The sequence below is a fragment of the Corvus cornix genome, chromosome 2, assembly GCF_000738735.6.
Source record: "Corvus cornix cornix isolate S_Up_H32 chromosome 2, ASM73873v5, whole genome shotgun sequence".
Classification (NCBI taxonomy): domain Eukaryota; kingdom Metazoa; phylum Chordata; class Aves; order Passeriformes; family Corvidae; genus Corvus; species Corvus cornix.
This window is the reverse complement of record NC_046333.1, coordinates 140,367,004-140,385,716: the sequence shown is the minus strand read 5'-3', so window position 1 is coordinate 140,385,716 and position 18,713 is coordinate 140,367,004.

Here is an 18,713-nt window from a genome sequence, read left to right as displayed (position 1 = left end):
CTTGAAACACAGTTGCCATTTTTTTATAATACTTAACCAGAAGCGTAGGGCTTTGGGGTTTTTCACCTGTTGACTGCCATAAGCAGCTCCCAGGACAAGAGTAAGTTTATAAATTGATTTCTCTAATCAAACATGAGGAAATCTGTGGCCCTCACTAGGCTCTGTGGCTGTTGTGGATGCATACCATTTTTATTCATTGCTGTTCAGATTTTAAAGTGTGCAGTGGTGCAGTGGCAGCTCCGGCTCATTATAGAATAGTGCATCTTCAAACAGGTTCACATTCCACCTTATCAGAACTCCTTGGTTTTGCTTGATCCTGTTTCTTCTTTAAAAATAGAGAACATTTTTGGCGGGTAACAAATCAGGAAACATATCTTTTGGTGCTATGTTTAATGTGAAGCTGTAGTGTGATGCTAAAACAGCTAGATTAGGCCAAAAAGTGAAAATTGAAATAAACAAGATGGATGAACCCAGATCAGAGAGAGATGAGGTCTGGCAGTGATCACTTTGAAAATATTGGTCTTACGTCCATGGAGGTAAAGGTGTCTTTGTTTCCACAACAGAAAAGCCAAGATGAAAGGGCCTGCCTGTATTTACAGGGATGGTGCTAGATTTCTGCACCAAAAGCTAAAAAAAAATTATCTGCTTACTTGTTATGATAGAAATGACACTATGGCAAGCAAACCTAGGATAGGAATGGTACTGCTATATTAAAAAAGTCCAGTTAATAAAGAACACAGTATGCATGTAAAACAGATACTTCTCTTCGTAAGGAAAATGTTTATTAGAGAAGCCCCCTCTTCAGAAGGTGTGGGGATTTTGAGACATTCTATATAACAAAAAAAATTTATTGAGATACATCACAGTAGCTTATTTATATCATAGTACATCACTGTACTTCTTGCTTGGGTCTTCAGAACTTTTGACACATCAGCCTTGATATGCATAAGTTTATTGCTTCTTTTGTTATGTCGGTGGTCATGATTTCGTAACTCCTTTGAACTAGGTTTTTTAAAAGACTGAGTGGAAAAAAGTGTTCTCAGCAAACATCTGTTAAGATCGTGAGACACAAGAAAGGAAACTTTGCTGTCACAGTAGCCCTCTTTGTTCAGTGTAATCTAACTAGTCATCTCCTGTACTTGGAGCTATCTTGTCAGCTAGGTATTGTTTCTCTTCTGCTGAGCAAAATCAGACTGACTTTTGTCTTACTAATTCCCTGAAGAAACCAGAATTGTTACGCTTCTGAACAATTTCTCAAAGTATTACCATCCTATTTCACATTCTATGCCAGATTTGGGATTTCCATTTCTTATCTGGCTCCTCAGTGTACAGCCCCTGCACCCCCTTTGTACCTCCCTCCACATGATGTGGACACCATTAATATTTTCTCTCCATGCACAACATATACAACAAGGGCTTTTTTTTCCTCAGTGGCCTTTCCCCAGCTCCCAACCAGCATTTGCCTGGAGGAAAGCCAGCTGTGTCTGAAATCACTGAGAGAAGAATAGTGCTATCAAAAGACTGCCAAATAATGCAGGAGGGAGCTGAAAGAGATGCTCTGAGATAATATTTCAAGTCAGCCCAAGCTTTCTGCTACATTTCCTTTTGGATCAGCCTGCAAACCAGGGAAGGTTCAATCAGATTTCAGGTCACAGAACCATATTTCTGAGGATTTTTCCCTCCCTACCTTATTATACTGCTGTCTTCAGGTGGCCTTTCTCGGCCTGGTCAAGATAGGACTTTGAGGTCAGCATCAAGCACTCTGCAGGTTGCTTCAGAAGTGAGGCAGATTGCTCACGGTCTCCTTTACCTCTCCTTTCTGGTAAAACTGTTAATGCTCTTCATAAGAAAACTGTGGCAGTATGTGAACTGTTAATCCATCTGACATTCTCCTTTCCATGTTTTAATTTTATTTACAGCTTTCAAGGAGGTTTTTAGCCTTTCTCTTTTTATCCTGGGCTTTTCTTGGACCCCAGCTTTACTTCACTTCTCCTGTATGCACTTAGTAACATGTGCAATGTACCTTTCTTGTAGCCACAAGGTTTGCCTTGTAAGAAGTGAAATATAGGAACATACCTGTATATCAAAATTCTTATTTCCAGAGCATTTATTTACTAGAGATTTTCTGAACCCTTTACATGAAACCACAATAAATCAGGTAAAAAAAGGGGGAAAAGTCTAACTGATGCTTTTCCAACAGAAAAGGCTCTTTCACTGTTTGCAGCTGGTCGTTGATTGTCCCTTGGTGTCTGGAACCTGCTCCTTGCAGCATGGCTTCATCTGATGGTTGCTGTAGCCCCAGGTAGAGCCACGTATATTGTATATTGGTGTATATTGTATATTTTTTCACACAGGTGCTGGGCTTGATATAAATCTGGTTTACACTGTAGAAAAGTAGCTCACAGCACAATTTTGAAAAGATCAGCAGCTCCATGGAGTTGATGGTCCTTGTCAGCAGGCAGTGATTCACAGCTACCAGAGCAGCTCTCTTCTGTCACTGCAGAGGACAAAAGTCCCATCCATACCAGTGTGGTAGGCCTCAGCTGTCATTCTGGTTCTCAGAGGTTCAAAATCCAAAGTAGCTCAATCCAACTTGAGTCATTCCGTGGCTGTAATGAACTGAGTGCAGTTGGTTGTGCCAGTGCACATGCCCTTGGTACCTCTTTTTCTGCGGCTGACCATATGAAAGTGATGGGGGCCTGGAAACTCAGAGCCCAATATGGCAACTTCATGTGGTTGTCCTGGGTACCCAAAAGCATCTCAAAAGATAGTATATGGCTTTTTGCCATATTTATCTTTCACAGAACCCAAACCACACCATGTCTGTATTCCCACAACACATTTTTCCTGCCCTTTCTGTAACTATAGGGTGTCTACTGTCAGTCATTGCTGAAAAGTCAAGGCACCTCTCAGTCCATTACATAATGTCACTGATGTAGGGAATGCCATTTAATGAGGAGGGATTAAAGTCCAGCATGAAGAAAATTGAAAAAAGAGAGACAAACTCATTTCCAACCAAATCTCCAACTTTGTTTCTTACTCTGATGATGATCTTTTGTTGGTGATTAATGAAAGATGCTGAAATGATCAATAGCTGGATAAAATGACAAATGGTCAGATCAAAGGCTTATGCAGTTTGGTACTCTCGTGTGTGTATGGAAGAGAGTTGTTTGTATAATGAAGGCTAAGAACGAGACAAACATACGTGATACCGGGAGCAGCTTTCAATCATTTTCAGCTCGGAGGTCTTCTGTAAAAGAAATGATTGTTAACTTCCTTTCCCATTAACATGTTGGGTTTTCGGTGAAACCATGCAACAAAATTTCATGCGCAAACCCCTTTGGCAAAGAACAAGCCCTCATCAGCTGATCCCCTTTACTCACCTCCTTGGCAGCTCCTTCAAAGGCCTATCATAGATTTCTAAGGCGGGATTTATATTTATAAGAGATGAACTGACTTCCAAAAATACGTCATATGTATTCAGGCATCCCCTGTTCCTATTTTTACTACAATTTCTATTATGTCTGTTAGCTGTGTCAGTTTTAGACATCAGTATCTCCCTTGATCTCCTGTACAGAAAGGGACACTGCAGTTTTTGTGATTTTAAGAGAGAAGTTACGGTGTCACAGAAGACTATTCAAGAAATTGCTGAATAGCTCAGCATTCAGATTTTTAATTTGCATGGGTTCATCTTGATAGTATCTGAATGCCTTGCACTGATGCCTTAAATGATTGTGAATAGTATCTGTCATGTGATGTTTACTCTTCCCCCCTGCATTGGAGTGAACTGTGTTCCCTCGAATGTCCTATTTTGGTATAGCTTTATCAGTTTTGGTTTTGTTTAGCTTTGTTTTCTTGGAAAAATGTGCATGTTATTCTGTATTTATTTTAGATAAGGCAAGGTTAGAGAGACAAACAGGGACCTTAGGTTTTGTGGGAGCTCATTCCACAGTCACAGGCTGACCAGTTTTGTCTCCACAGATAAGCTTTGCCCTAGTTTTAGAGAGGTTCAGTTCCAGCAGAAGAGCAAATTTACCAAGTGCAGGTTTTATTGAGGCCTTTAGGCACTATTTAAGATACTTTGGACTCAAGATGAGAATTATTCAAATGATCGATCACATAGTGAACTCCATTTTTGTTGTGTTTGAAAAGACAACACAAGATCTGGAGGAAAAATGTGATTTCTCATGGTCAGCTCTACTATGTGAAGAGCTGTGTGGATCTCTGGTGTCTTACACCAGATACATCACACTAGTGATAAAGGAGTAAACGGCTGAAGTCAGTCACAGCTAGGCATGCAACACATTGCAGCCAACTGCAGAATCCATGTGGAAGTCCTCATGCAACAAGTTAGTATCGACAGGGAATGACTACTCCACCAGTAGAGACCAAGGGGACTGTCCCAGGGGAGGCAGGTTTGGGCTCCAAACTTCTTAGTCCTGTGACAGACCAGATTCTTTCCTCACATGGACTCTGCCTGTGGTTTCAAGTTCACAGAACATGTATTGGCTGAGAAATTAATGTTGAGAAGAAGTTCAGCAGAGGCAGCTTTCTCATTAATATTAATCTGTGTTCTGCTGTGTCATGGGATGCTGGAACAACTGCATTGCTGGTGGTAATGAACTGACTTTATGTTCATGCTAGCACTTTCTGAGATGCTCTGAGCAGCCACCAAAAGGGCTGTTTCAAAATAGCTTGAAGTCTTTTTGTATTGAAGAGGTTGAGACTGATGCTTTCTAGCCCTGCTAGTTCAGGTGCCTCTGCTGTGGTCATTTTAAATGCTCTCACGCTGAAGCTGAGCAACAGAAAGCAAAAAAAGCCAGCAAAGTACTCACTAGAAATTTGGTATGAAGGGAGGGCATCTCAGCTTGCTGGTGCACTCATAGATTTTTTCAGGCATGCATCCAGTATTAAACTCAGACTCTTAATTTCCTTTAGGCTATGATTTCATGTGGCTCAGTTTATTCATAGGTACCCAAAAAGTTTTAAAGTCTCATACAATTCAGAAACTTCCTAATGTCCCAGACAGCTCCATAAAGCAATGAAGCACTGGAAAATTAAGAGCAACCATAATAGCTACAGATTACTTCCTAGAGATTTACACCCTCCCTTTGGAGCATGGAGCCTGGCAGAGGTGGCTGGGTCATCCCTGCTGTGGGATGCACCCAGAGGCAGCCTACATCAGGCCCTTTTGCAACCTACAGAGTTCCTCCAAGGTATTGCTCTTTACTCCCCCGAGCCAGTTTTAAGGAGGTTGTGCTGTTTAATATGAGGTGTAAGAGATAAACCAGGTTTTAGTTCCTTCCAGTCACTGGAACAGTACAGCCACTGTTGTGCTACTGACAGCATTCCCCCTGGCTCCTTGGCCTGGTTACAGCTTGGGTAGCTGCAATCTGCCTACTTTCAGTTTCCCCAGAGCTCCTGTTGGCAGCATTATTCTTTTCCACTTCTTGTCCTAATTTAGTTGGGTTATCGTGCTGTGCACTGTTGAATGCTACCACAATCCATATCTGAGGTGGCTACATGTCAGGTTTGGGTGAAGCCATCTCTCACTGGGGGAGCCTGATCTTCCAGGCTTGGCTCCAGTGAATAATCCAGAGGTGTGTCATTAGGCTTCCAGAGGTCCAGCGGTTCTAGTGGGAAATGCACTCAGAAGAACAACATTGCTCGAGTGGCCTGGAGTTTTATGCACATCTACACAAAATCCTTGCAGGAAATGTGAAGTCTTTGTTTAAATTTGCTGTCTCAAACCAATTAGAAAATAAACATCACATTGGGGGAAAAAAGTGAGAAAACTGAAGGGATTTATTTTGCTTGCTCTGAAACCATTAAAGGTTTGAGGCTTTGAATACACCTGTATACTGAACAATGGTAGCCACAACCTTTCAGCTCAATTTGGGTTCAGTGGAAGCCAGAATTAAAAATGCAGCCCACTGGGCTTGTGTGTAAATGAATTAAGACCAGTGGAGAAAAGATTCCACTGTTCTTAGGAGTTTTGCACAGATCTACAATTTATAAGGATGCTGATAAAGAACTTGGAGAAAATATTTTTTAAATAAAGGCAAAATACTTGTATGTCTCTTTTACTAGTAGACATCCACTTTTCTTCCCTTCTCAAGCCTCTGGGCTAAGCAGCTCATTAGTGTTCCATGGTGAGAGTTGCCCATCTGAAGGCAAGACAGAGAAGGTGTATTATCCCTAGGGCTGCATTTTGCTCTGCTTTGACTTGGGAGGAGGCTTTTATTCATCAATTGACAGAATGGAGTGCAGGCTCCCTGTCTAAGTAAATAATGGGAAAGGCATCTAAATTTCCTGCATGTGATGTAAAATACAACCTTGATATTTCTTTCTTGAGCAACAAGACACAGCAGATGTGAGTTTTGTCCAACAGGAACTATATACAATACATATGCACATATTCAAAAATTGCACACCTTTTAGGTAAGTTATACATGCATTTGTTTTCAGATGCAGTCAATATCTACACTGGCAAGAGATTTTTAGGTTTTGATATATGGCTCTGATGGCCGCCTGTGTAGGGAGAAATGCATCCTTAAACACCGGGCTGTCAAAGTAATATCCACAAATCATTCAACGCCCATCACTGGCAGATAGTAAATATTTTATACCTTATTGAAAAATAATATTTCTTCTTCTCAAGTATTGCTCATGTGCTCCCTTTGGGCAACTCTCAGAATAGCCTTTTGGGATTAATAAAAACTAATAGTTCCCTTTATGCTTTTAAAGCTTTTGTCACATGGTCTCCCCAAAGCACTTCCACAGCAGCAATCCTAGTCAGTTACTTTGAAAAACAAATATGCATTAAGGGGAGCATAGGGAAAGTAAAACTTTCTTCCTCTGTTCTAGCAGAAGAAGTCATCTACGCTGTGTGCAGGACTGCCACTACCATGGATGGTCTCTCTGCAGGGGTGGCACAGAGGAACAGCCCCACTCTGGGAAGATGTTTCAAAACAATGTACAAAGAAAATGAGTGGTGTGTCTGGGGCAGGCTGCTAGGCTCAGAGGAAAGGCTTTGAATAAAGGTGTAAAATATCCTTTTGTTTTTTTAATCCACACTATTTTTATGTCCCACATACTGATCCATCTTTTTATTGCCGTGTTTGCAACTGGATTGAAATTATTTGGTTTAATGATAATTTTTGCTTTAGGAATAGATATCCCTTACATTATTCCAGATAAGACTGACACTGTGCAGGGTTGTTGGAGGGGCATTATGGCTGGCCCACAGGCACCTCTGCCTTCTCTACTTTCAGGTTGCAGGTTGTTGATGATGCTGGCCCAAGTTTCATTTGCCATGGTTATGGTTTTGAGAAGCAGCAGTGTGTCGTTATGTCCCTGGAATCTGGACATTATAAAGAGAAGAATGGAAATAATAATAATAATAATAATAACTATTATTATTATTATATGGCTTCCAGAACACTCTGACAACAGTCTAACATTCTGCCCTTGAGCTATTCCTCCAAACAAAATTTCCAGTATGTATTCTTCCCTTTCAAGTGTCTAATGGAGTGTTGAGCCAGCAAGACAGCTGGGAAGTTCGAGTTTCTGCCTGCACAATGGCAGCAGTGTCTGTGCTGTCAAAATTAACTCTCCATTTTTTCCTGCTTGTGCTGAAAAAAAGATCCTTCTAACATTTGAAAAATATGCTGTGTGCTCAGAGATCTTATGTTCCTCTGCCGGTTTTGTTCAAGCAAAGCTGATTAAAAATTTCAATTCTAGTGTCATTCAAACAACCAGTGATACCTCAAACATTGGTATCATGAAGGTCTATTTTAAATACATGATTTCACGGTGTGTGGAAGGATAAGCACAGCAGATCACTGCTTGGCTAATGAGGGGATGGACACTGCATAAAAACCTGAAAAGAAGCATCAGCCCAGCTCTATAGTTATTTCCAGACTAGATTGACACAATACCTGCTGCTACTGGCACTAGTCCAGTAAATCCAGCTCTGGATTGCACTTACCTAAGAAATTTCATCATGGTCTGTGGGGTTTTGCAGCTGAAAGGGAGAACATGATCTTGCCCATTTTATTACACACCTAATTTCTGTTGAACAGTGGATTTTGTGATTCATTTTTCAGCCAATGCACAAACTGCATCAAGACATCAGACATGTGAATTGGCACTTTTTGACCTGAGCTGCTAGACAAAGAAGGTTTATATAGACCTGTAATATCCATTTTGACCTCTCTGCCTTTGATGGTAATAGCACATGTTCAGCATGAGCTCAGTTTTTAATATATAAGTGACCCTCTTGGGGATCTGTTCTAAAGAAATTTGGGCTTCTCGATGATGGAAAGAAATGTTTTTCTCTTTAAGGGAGGGAGGGAAGCAGGTAAGAAGGAGTACTCTGCTCCTTGAATATGGAAGACACATGTAAATGCAAGATGCCATTTATCATTATTTGATATATAGCAAAATACAGTAATTTCACTTAGCAGCAGGTTTTAAGAAGATTAAACATGCTAGGAAAATTGTTTTAGAATAACAGCGTAACAGGATATTGTAAATTATTTTGCAGTAGGCTGTCATGCTATGTCACCATAATTCTTCAATATTTAATTAAAACCCACAGCAAATTAATATTCAGGTCCTGTCAAGAAAACTAATTGGACACAGAGACCAGCTGCTGCAGAAGCTGGGATGTCAGCTTCAGATGGTAATGTGAATGGTTCACACTGGCTTGTGGGTACGTTTAAAACACTCATCATAGAATCATAGAATTACAGAAACATGGATAGAATGGGTTGGGTTGGGAGGGACATTAAAATCATCTAGATGCAATCCCCTTGCCATGAGCAGGAGCACCTTCCACTAGACCAGGTTACTCAAAGCTCCATCCAGCTTGGCTTGTACACTTAAAGGGATGGGCATCCACAAATTCTATAGGGAACCTGTGCCAGTGCCTCACCAACCTCATAGTGAAGATCACCATGGACTTATGGACAAGACTGGTTTTGTTTATAACAAAGTCTTAGCATTTTAGCAAGAAAGATTTATCTTCAATGTTAAAATATGCTAATCCTATTTAGTTTAGAGACTGGGGTTTTTTTTAAAGCAATTCTCAGATGATGCTCCGTGATAGAAAGTTCTCTTCTGGGAAAGGTGACAGCCACTGGTGTCCATGGTTTTAGGCACCTCAGCTTCTGCATACCCGATAGACCTTCAGTTTTTCCCCCTATCTCTGAGATTAAGCTCTTTCAAGGTAAGGACAGATACTTCAGATCATTAGTCCTTTTTTTAGCATTGTAATCCTTGCACTGGTCTGAGCTACCACTCGATCAGGCTACATGATTATGGTGGAGTGACTATGGGAACTGCAGTACCCATTGGAATGAGGCCAACTGCACTGACCAGGTTTCATGCTAAATAATGAAAGCCTTGACATTAAATACATCACAATGAATCACACTCCTATTCAAGGTGATATTTTATAGCTCTGCAGTCTCAGAGCTGTGTATGTTTTTTAAAAAATAAGTTTTAAATTACTAGGGCTTTCTACAGCTCATTTGTAAACTCACAAGTACAGGGTATTGCAAGGTATCTGTATTTCAGTGTTCATCAGAACATAGAGCACTGCTTGCAAATTGATCAGGAATAGGAAAAAAAATTAAAATTATGGAAACTGGTGTAAACGGGATTTATAAATATTGTTAGTATGGGCTATTTAATTCTCCTACTCTTGCAGTACTATCCAATATCCAAAATATACTCTCTTTTCTAGTAAATTTTTTTAAATCTAGTGATTTTTTCCATCATTGACTTATATTGAAGTGCTGAACTCCAACACATTTGTTGCTAGCTAGCAATTAAGATGAAAGCACTGTCCTTTCTGAGAATGGCATTCATTCAGACAATACGGAGATCTGACACAGTTTTGCTCTTTTAGTTAGCAGTTGTTTGCAAAACAATAGAAAGGAACTCTTCTTTATTTCATTGCCTTAAAAATAAAGAAAGAGAAAAAAAACAAGAAAAGGAAAAAGGCAGTAAAAATTTAACTTACAAAGAGATGAAAAATGGGGTTTGCAGGGAGCCAACATCATGCTGTATGGAAGCTAATATAGTAACTTCACAGTAAATGCAAATGCATTATGTTAGGCAAATTAGAGATGGTTGAATTAGTCTTGAGTAAATGACCAACATTGTGCTGCTTCTGTCTGTGTTCTCCACTTGATGCTGATTTCTTGTTGCTTGTGTTGCTATTTAAGCAGATTCTTCTATGGGTTAATCCTGTGAGTACCTGAACTGTTTGCAGACATCAAGAATCTCTTGATACAGTGAGGAAATGCCTGTCCCAAGTGGGTCAGTGCTGAACCCCAGCAGGAGTCCCTGCCCTGGGACTTGCTCCCAGCTCCTCTGAGACTGTCAAGGACTTCACCCTAGGCCTTGTTGGCCTGGATCCAGCCCCAGGGAGCTCTGCATGCCCTGCTGAGCCTCGTGCTCAAGTTTCAAGGTGCTGGTCTCATGGCCCTCACCCAGTGGCTGGGAGACACAAACACCCATGCAATAGAAGAGTTCCGGGTGGGCAGAAACCACATGATTTGCCAGGCTGAGAGCTCTTCATCACCCTCATCTAGAGAGTGATACTGTGTGAGCTGTGATGGCAAGTGGGTGACACGTTCAGTCCTGCTTATATCCTTTTTTCTGTCTCAGTAGTGTTTGGGCAGGGTGTCTCTGCAGGGCAGTGGCCCAACTGCCATGGAAGTAGGGAGAGCAGCTGTCCTTGTACCCTGTGATGCAGAATAAGCATCCATGAGACAGGGCAATAAGTGTCCTCTGAAATTTTATCCCATACTAAATTCACTGGAGGAAGACCAACATCGTTCTAGGCTTTGCTACAATATCAGGTAGTAAATACCTCGTCGTGTAAAGCTTGTTCTGCCATAGAGAACAGTGCTGCTCTGCATTGTATTAGTGTATGTCTTCCACGTGCAACTTCTGCTAATTTAATGAATTATTTAGCCATGCCATGCTCACAGGCTCATGCCAACACCGTAATGGAATTCTGTATTGGCTACGGGTATAGCCAGATGTTCACAATTTTTCTCCCTCTTTCTGCACAGATTTTATGTAAATTGCAGGAAGAACAGCACTGCCATCACCACCTTCTCCATTATAAATCCTGTAACAGGCTCCATGCCTGTACAACTCACCCCACAAGGGACAAGCTGCTGGGTGTGATCCCTACTCTTCATGAGTTAAGGATGCTCAGTGGTGGGAAGGTAAGGGCCACTGGGGCCATTTCTTCACTCGCCTGCTCCTGCTGGTGTAAATCACGTGTAATCACAGTCGGCAGATTTACACTGAGGTGTTGTCAGGAGACAACCAGGCTTGGCAAACTCAGGAAGAATTAGATAAGCTACAAAGTTAAATGGTGATCAGAAGCTGATGAGAGAAGCACAGTAGGAAATCCAGAGCTGTAGGGTGTGACAGTTTTGCAGAAAATTTTTTCCTTTTTTTTTTCCTTAGGATTGTTTTTCCAGTGCTGGTGTGATTTTACTGAGTACCTACAGAGAGAAGAGTTGGCCTCACTCTCTCCCTGTTTTCCACTGTTCAGTCCCCTCTTCAGAGGATTTACTTGTGATTTGCACTTGCAGAAGTGAGAAGAGATTCAAGCTGTGCTCATGCAGTTATACCAAACGGAGGAGAGAGGCCAGCAGATCTGAAGTTGGTGGATTTTGGGGCTGGGGCTATTTTTGCACAGCTGTGCTCCCTGCTCAGCCATTCAAATTACTCCATAGTGAGACAAAGTGGTTGCAGCCATTCTGGAGTCCAAGCAGTTTCAGTCCAGGACTGCTTTTCAACTCATAATAACTTCCATGCTGCAAAAATATTTAAATATGCGCTTTACTCCTATTGACTTCACTGCAGTAGTTAAGCTTAAGCATGTGCTTAAATGTTTTTCTGAAGTGGGTCCTCGGTTGGATAGCATTTTATACATGACATTATAGTTAATAAGCATCAGGCCCACTACTCAAGAATGTGAGAGTTAGCCATTTACAGAGATATAGAAATGTCTTTTATAACTCAAGTCTTTCAAGGGAAGGATAATTGTCCAATTTTGCACTGCTGCATGGGAGAAAACAAAAGCAGGTTTTGTGTTTGTGTGCACAGTTCTTTTTGGGTTTTTGTCATTCTGCTTTGTAAATTGCTTCAGGTTTTGGGGCATTGAAATCTACCTGATGCTGCAAAATGCTTCTTAAAAAGCAAAGTCTTGCACCTTGCCGCAGCTGTGGGATTTTGTGGAAGTGTTATGCTCGTTCCAGACTCCATCTGTGGTCTTGTTCACCCCGAGTGCCTAATAATTACATGCTAACTTCATACTGTGGCACAGGGATAATGATGGATGGTCTCTGGCCACAGTGATCCCTGCTCTCTGGTCACTTGAGTTGCCTTGCCAATGAGGCTGCATTTCTGTTTACTCAGTTAATGAGGATCAGCATTACAAAATGCATGGCAGGGATTCAGTATACATTACCAGTTAATAGAGATAATTGAGTGGAAGGAAAACTAGTTTCTGATGTCACAAAATGTCTCTTGTGATAAAGCATTTGGAATATAATGGTTAACATTTCATTTAGCACTGACAAAGATTGGTGTACCAGTTAATATATATTGTTTTTGAAATCATAATGACATAATAATTGCTAACAGATACATTCCAGTCATATTGTGTGAAGACTTCCTCTCCATTTTTCTTGTCTTTCCAGCCTTACTAATTCTCCAAACATGCCATCAGACATCTGGTGCCAGAATTGGAGTATCTGTTCTTCTGTCTCCACATCTACACTCCTGAAAAGATAACCAAATCTTTCTATTTTGTTTTGTGGTTTGTTTTCTTTTTCACAGAAACCTAAACACTGAGATCAGTGGGAGTTGAAGACCAACTAATATTTCAAATTGGGCAACTTAACTATGCTATAGACATATGTTTGTAGCAGATCAGTAGACAAGTGCCAGGAAAGGACACTCAGAGCATGTAGGATCATTTTTAGGCTTGGTAGGACCACTAAAACTTTGGGTTGTGCATGGTACAGACTTTCTTTGGCACTTACTGACACTTATCTTTGGCACCATTAAGAATCTTGGCTCTGAGTTGGGAAAGCAGCTAGCAAACTAACACTGTTTCCCTGGTTGTTGATCATCCATATTCTGATTTGACAAGTATTCATCAATACGTATTTTATTTTGAAAAAAATAAGACTCAACTGAGACAGCATTTTACCTTGCTTTTTTTTTCCAGTAAGTCCTCATATCAGTTTCAACTAAAAAGATATGTTTAACTCACAGATATATTTGCTTTTCCAGCAGGAAAAATCTTGAGAATAAAAAGAAAACAGGAATACACTGGGGGACATAAACAGTAGTCTTCTCTATATATAGAAATAAATAACATCTAAAAATCTTTTTGCCTCCTACTTTAGTAGACTAAAATCCTAAAAGCTTCTTGTATGTGCTAGCTGACTAAAAATAAAGAGCATTTATCACATTATCATTCATACAAAAACTGCCTGCACAGCCTGTGTAGTCCCCAAGCTGCTGGAGGCAGGAAGGATATTTCATGTCAGTACCAGTTTATGTGGCTGAGTTCTTCCCTTGCTTTTTCTCAGATACAGGATATTAGACAACACAGGTTTTCAGGCTGATGTGTTACGACCAACATTAACTTCTTAACCTTGAAAATACAAGCTGCTAGTCAAAATACTGGCAATTATTTTAGTACTGATGGTGGTTTTATAAGTATTAATCAGAAGAAACAGGAAAGAAGATACCAGAGAATAAAGCAGTTAAACTCGAGGCTCTGCATGCTGCATGGGCAGTAGTTCCCCTCATCCCGTGCAGTGGCAGGTTAGTGCTCTCCATGGACTTGTCTTAGAAGCCAAGCACGTGTTGCTGAAAGCATCTCTGTGAGTCTCCAGGCTGCTGGTGTATGTTAATTTGGCTGAGGAGGGACTACAGGGGCCTGTGGATGCAAAGAAGAAGGTGATTTGTGCTGCCATGTAGAAAAGCAATAAGTAAGTAGTTTTCTGTTGAGGAAGGATCCAGGGTATGGGCTTAGGAACTCTTTGGGAGCCACCCTTTGTAAAGCCCAAGCCAAGAGACCATGTGAGCTGGACTTTCTGATGTTACATCTGATTTCTTCAGGTATGGCTGGAAGATGTGGGGAGTTCTTGAGCTCATGCTGGCGGGGCTTTGCCTCAGGTGGACCCACAATTGTTTCCACTGGCATAGAGAGAAAGCTGACTTCTCCAAGATCACTTGGATGGAAAGGTGACTGGGGAAAGCAAGAATTTACAGAAAAGGAGTAAGAGATCCACCATGCTCTGCTCTTTGTGCTGGTACTGTGTCCTGCTTCAGGCAAGGTGGCACCATCACAAACCAGAGCAACACACAGGTGAGTCCAGCACATTAGCAATAGCTGTCAGACCACTGTCGAAATAACCTGTGAAGCATCTGGAGGGAGATGTCAGGGATGGTCAGGACTGCAGGACCAGCCTGAAGCAACCACTGCGGCTGTCTGTAAGTTGTCCAGAACAACTTGCAGATATCTAAGAGATGAAAAGAAGGCCACCATGAAAAACTAACTGTGTAAAACCTCTGTTCTTCTAATATTCACATGCATTTTAAAGCATTAGATCTCCATTCATTCGAGAAGACTTTCCTGATTCTCTTTGGTACCTTAGTGCACCATCACTTCTCTTAATCTTTTTAGTCTGAGTGCAGATGGTTAACACCACAAAAAATGTGGATGGACATACAATCAGTTTTATCTGCCTACAATCCACAAAGGCTTTCTGCTCTCTTGACATAGGAAAATTATCCTGTAACACCAGCTTCTGCTGTTAGGGTCAGGCCTGCCATACCTTGGGGAACATTAACCTAAATATACTTCTTGAAATATGTGAGAGTGGCTCAGGGGAAATCTCTGTCTCAGACAAATTTCCAGACAGGGTTAATGCCTTCATTTCCCTTTATTCCAACTTGGAAGTTTTGTCAAACCTGGAGACTATTCATGGTCCAGGGACGAGGAAGGTGATGAGGGTGCAAAGGTGAAAAGTGAAAAGAAAAAAGACTAGGGTAAAAAACCCAAGAAGTAGGAAGGAAGCTACTGGTTGTGAGATCCAGCCCATGCTGTGGCTCATTATTATTACTTGCAACAGCAAATGTTGATGAAGTGCTGCAGAGTGCCAGTAATTAGTAGGCATGGCTCTCCAACTGCTGCAGCATGTGGTCAATGAGTCCCTGCCTCCAAGAGATGTTCTGCACTGTAAGAAGAGAGATTTATGTTACTGATAAACATAAAGAGAGACTGAAATACAGCCTATGTGCCACATTAGGAATGAGATTTCTCCTACACCTATGCATGCACAGAAATTATCTCAGGCTGGAGAGCTAAAGGAAGGTGAGGCTCAGCATCTAGGGTGCAAGCCAGAATATAAATATTTCTGTTTTCTTCTCTTCAGACTCCCTCCAATCTGTTCAGCAGTATCTGGGAAAAAGAAATCAAACCCATGCAACATGGAATGCTGTTGAGTGGCTTAGTGACAATGAGTTATGCATATCCAACAGCATTGGCATTATGGCTGATGCCTTCCACAGTTTCCACATCTGCGTTGTGTAGAATTCTCTTAATTATATTTCTAGTCAAACTCTTTTTGCCTCTTGTAGGCTATACACATTTTGCAAGCCTGGTAAATAGGGTATGAGCAAAGAAACCCACTGAGTTCATGAAAGAGGATAGAACACTGTGCTCACTAATGGCAATTAACAGGAGTTGATATGGTGCCAGGCTAAGTGGGAGCAGTGATGGGACTACAATCATCACTTGGAGGCTTGCATGGTGTGCCACTTGGTATGGTGTGTAGGAAAGGGGGCCTGAATTCCCCTTCACTCTTGGGTAGATCCCCATCCTCCTTCAATGTTGAATGTGGCTTTGCACTGCAGACCTACCCTTTAGCACACTGTTTTTCCAATATAGTGTACAGCTCAGCTTCAGATTTCCAGCCTCTGAACTGCTGAATGAAGTCCCTTAGAACCTCATGAGGATGAAGAACATCTTGGGTGGCAAAGTCTAAGTTCTTCTAGTAACATACTGCTGTGTCAAACACTTTCCTGGCAATCTTTTATTAAGCTTTATCTTAACATGAGTTTGCCATTTACTCCCACTTGTGCTAAAATGCAGATCTAGGAAACAGCTCCTCTGTTCACTAGGTAGCTTCTTTCAATTTCTGTTCTAATTTTAGAAGATTGACTTATAACTGTGAGCTCTTAACTGTCAATATTCTCTACATTTAAACAGTTCTTCTGCTTTGCTCACACTTGCCACTGATATTTTTATAGATAATGACCATATTCTCTCTCAGCCTTCACTTTGATAAGCTAAATAGGTCAACCTTTTCTAGTGTCCCCTCAAAAAATAAATGCTAAAATTCCTGAACATCTTATAAGCCCTGCTCTACTCCATTCCAGGTTGAATTCTTTGTTAACACATGGCAGGAGAACTGGGTATGGGACTCCAGGTACAGTCTTAACAAAGTCTTACTCAGCTTAAGGCACTAAGTGTGCCTAGTGCATGCAGGAACTATGTTGCCTGTACACTCTTTGGTGAGGCCTACATGAATGTAATTGTGCCCCAGCTTTCAAATCTATGAACAGCTCCACATTTGCATCTAGTTCTGCTCTAAGGAGGGGCACCTCTTTTTTCTCCTATAGAAAGAATCTAAATTAAGAACAGACTGACAAATATTTTAATAAACTGCATTCTGCTGTTTTGCTTGACACTGGCAATGAGCAGCTTATAGATCAGAGAGCTTTTTACATATTCCTCTAGGCTTGGCTTCCTATGAGCCCATGCTTCTGCAAGCACGTGCTGCACGTGTGTGCATGTATGGATGTGGATGTGTTGCTAATAAGTTTTCAACTCCTTGATTAATTTCAAACATATTTGACAATCTCAGTGGTACTGTATCCCTACAGATTTAATGAAAATCAGCAGCCAAGTGGAGGAAAGAGCTTTGCTGTCATCTCCACTGAAGGAAACATTGCAGACAAGCTTTGCCTAACCCTTTCTTAGATGCTAAGAAACCCTGTCAGGTTCCCAGACATGGGAAATAGTAATTTGGAGCTCACAGGAGCTCACAGGTTGTTATGTATCACACAGTCAAGCCAGGACACAAATCCATAGGAAACCAGCTTGCATTAGTTCTGCTGCTCTGAGCTATTTGCTATATTTGCGTATTTTCCCTTGCTTAGAGAATTGGATATCTCTGAAAATGCATATCCACCCTTGTCTGTCTATGGTCTTGTAATATGTATGGAAATTGTGTACCTGCAGACATATATTTGAATACACCTCATGAATGAATTTGTCTTTCATTCACACCCACTCCCCCTCTGTATCTCTACTTCTCTGTATATTCCAGCTGTTTAGATGATCCATATTTATTTCTCAATCTATAGATTTTATTGACAACCTTACAGACAAATACATTGCCACCATCCATATCTTCTCTCTGCTCACCCCTAGATGTTGGACCTATAGATAGATTTGCTGTGGCCATTTACAGGATGAAGAAACAATAACATGAATTGAAGGTAATAGGATTTCTGTGGAAGGGGGTACAGCCATGGTACTACACAGTTTACAGCTACCCCAGAGGTTCTGACTAGAATCAAGATTTGGCCCCAATTCAAGAGACAGATCAATAGTTATGCTATTAGCAATATATATCTGTTAATAAAACATTGGTCCAAGTTACTTAGCTGAATAGTTCACTAACTGCAATACTGCATGTGGTGCTGGGAAACTGTTCCCAGGGCTTTTAAAGAGAAAATAACAGCCCTTCTTGGGTGCTCTGTGTTTTCACAATAAACAACCATAAATAAGATGCTGCTAGTAGACTCCATTTTCTCTGATTACTCAGCTACCTGCCTTTCTGTCTATCAGCCACACAGTAAATCTCTCTCTCTCTCTCCATGAAGTATCTTACATTGTGCAAAATCAATATGCTGTCAGAGTACTTTGCTATCTGACCGGTGACACCAGCATGGCATCTTCTCTGGGGAGCCTGACTTTGTGAGGGAGAAAAAATTCAGCCTGTCCTAGGGCTGGAATTAGATGGGGTCTGAGAGGTCAGATGCCATGGGGGACTTTGGCATTTTTTTGGCTCCTGCTTACTTGGTTTAGTGTTCCGGATTTCTCCACCTGGCCCCTTTGGTTTACAGCCCCTGGGGGCCTCCAACATCCCATGCCTCAGCAGACTTGGCCAGATTGCAGCCACAGCAGCGGCACAGTGAGCTTCTGCCAGCTCCCAGCTCAGCATTATCAGTGTTAAAATATTTACTGCATGTGCAATTCTCAACAGCTCTTAACTCTGGCAAATGAAAACCAATTTTAACCGGAACACTCCAAAACACTTCTCTGCAACGAGTGCTATCTATCTGTCTGACAAATTCAGGATTGCTTCCCCCAGCTGTTTTGGCATTAGAGCTGTTAAAAAAAAATAAAAAATGAGTTGCAACAATTTTCTTCTTTATAGATGTTGAAAAAAAAAAATCATTCTCTTTGTATTAAAAGCTGGTGATGTCTTCATGCCAACAAATCAAATGAGATTTCAATTGCAGAAGCAAATAGAAAAATTTCTGCCTGATCAATAGGCATTCAAAGTGTTATCAGAATTAGCCAG